Below are 2647 nucleotides of genomic sequence, written 5' to 3'. Positions count from 1 at the left end.
TATCTGCATTTGAGAAGGTGCAATCTACTTGTCATTGAAAACAGTAGACATTTTGATATATGTATAAGATGTAGATATCATGATATATTTTATGTTAGAGGGGGAGCACTGTAGAATGCAGCAACAAATATTATGTGAGACCACTTAAAGGAGCCTCCCAATACATTAAGAGTAGGCTTATCTAAAGTAATTTATATAAATAAATTGACTGGGTAACATTCAGAGTTGGTGTAAACTTAATGTTGAGGGGCACCACGAGAGTTAGTAAGTGTAAAACACATATGGCAGTGAAGCACGCCAATGGCACAATAACAGCTCTGGTTCCTGTGGGAGTAACAACACAATATTCCTTCCAACAACTTTCAAACTTTCTCATAAGCTGCTGTGTAACACGATCATAAGATATTCCTATCAAAACACTGTTTGTCTGTTTCCCTTCCAGGGAACAATCTTCACCTGGGTGTTTTTGGGAACCACTGTTTCAGTGTTTCTTCAGCATGCTTTTGGCAGGGTATCATATACTTCGTTGCCTTCTTCTAGGTTTTTGAGTTTTATATCCATAGTTTGAACACGGTCTTGCAAAACCCTATGTGCTCTTACCTCCCCCTGAGGCAATGGGTGATGGATGTGCAGTGTCTCTCATCACTGATCAGCATCTTGCAAGCTAGATCTGTTTATTTTGGGTGGGAGGAGCAGAGAGACAGAGACATGAAACTAGGGCATTGTTTAGAAGTTACATTGTGTTTGTTGGCTGTGACTTTTTTAACTTTTAAAAAGAACACTTCGGTTTTGTTGACCAAATTTGTATCTTGAACAAGCTGTCAAAGTAGAAGATAGGCTAAAAGGGCTTGTTTACTGATGGAGTTATTCAGAAATAGCTGAAAGTGGTTTCATGTCCTTGTACTGTGACATTCATTTCCAGAATAGGCGGGGTCACAGGTAGAGTTGTTTAAAAATAGCTGTTATAATTAATAGTCTGCTTCAATCCAGGATAATTTTTTAGTGTTAACAAGCACTCAAAAATCAGTGTCATTAATATGCTTCAAAATTTTCATGGGTAATGACTTGTCAGCTAAAGTCCATTAAACAGTTATACATAACTAAAGAAAAACAATTGATTCACCTGCTTTTATTTATTATTGAAAGGCCAAGGAATGTCTTTGAGGCAATCCTTAGTTTCTAGATTTGGAACCACACAGTCTTTAACAATTGTTCCAAAATCATGTTTGACGAGATGAGTCATGCCCGTTTTTAATCATGGTGGTAAATAATAATGATTCATTTTCTTAACAGAGCAGATTCTTTTATTTGACTTGTCTTCATCTGTCATAACGCTCAAAACGGAACTTTATGGTTCCTGGCCACCTGTTAACTAGATAGCATTAACAGGTTATAAACTCCTGAGAATTATTGCTATCCATCGTGACTGTAGTTAGACACAGACTAGGTGGCTGGGCAGATGATAGGCAAACCTTTTGATCAGCTGCTTATATAATCAAGTATCAGCAAAATTCAAGTATCAAAAAATCCATAGTAAAATAAATATATTGTCATTTCAATGAAGAGGCTAATCCTGCTTGTTTTACTTACTTCAGTAAAGTCCATTCCTCTGTAGAGGAGCTTATGAAAAACATCAATAGTATTTGGCCTGAATTACAGGGTTTGTATTTTGGTCATGATCTACTATTATATTTACTTTAAAAATCAGTGACAATAGTCAGTGCAAACCCTTAGTTAACACTATAATCATTCTTCAGTTTAAATGTATTTCAACACTAATCATAATTCTGATAATGTAATCAAAATCCTACAAATATAATTTGAACGCATGTTTTAAATCCATTCTCAAAACAGTAATGCTTATGGTCTTATCCAACATAATAATGATCTTTTTTCTTATTAGCCATTATCAATAAAATCCAAAGACCACTAATTGTATTTTATACTATTTGAGTGTAATAATGAAAATACACTTCACATACCAAGTATATCTAACATAGCCCGTTTCTTCCTAGGTAATATACATTAAAGTATTTTGTGAATCCCCTCTGCTATCCTTCAGCAAAATAAAGGTGCCTAACTTGCTGGGTCTCTGCAGATTACGTACCACAGATAATATAAATAGTGGCCTAGCAAGACATGGAGAAGAAAATAATGAATACTATTATGAATTCCGCATTAAAAAAAAAAATCTGCATCAACAGATATTCAGGTCGTATTGAAAAATGCTCCAAAACTCAGGAAATATTAAAGTTAAGTTTTTAAACTATTGTTACTGACTGATACTACTTCCATTCTAATAATTAAGTGTTATTTTTACTATGGGAATCTAAAAATGAATTTAAATTATTTTGTGATATATATATATATATTATACTTGTTCAGAGTATTGATATAATTACTCAACAGAAACGTAAGTGCATCAGTTAGTAATTAGTAGTTATTATGTAACATTCTCATTACACCTGATATATTTCAATTAATTGAAACTACTTCTTTAAAATGCTTTTATTTCTCTGTGTATGAACATACACACAAATGCATACGTGTATATATGTACATATGCATGTAAAACATACATTTTTACATGGGAATGGACGGACGGAGAGCTGACTTTTTCATATACAGTTTGGCCTTCCTTTCTTCG

Source organism: Pygoscelis adeliae, unplaced genomic scaffold (assembly GCF_000699105.1).
Source record: "Pygoscelis adeliae isolate BGI_AS28 unplaced genomic scaffold, ASM69910v1 Scaffold140, whole genome shotgun sequence".
Lineage (NCBI taxonomy): Eukaryota > Metazoa > Chordata > Aves > Sphenisciformes > Spheniscidae > Pygoscelis > Pygoscelis adeliae.
The sequence above is the reverse complement of the archived record's forward strand: the minus strand, read 5'-3'. Positions refer to the sequence as shown.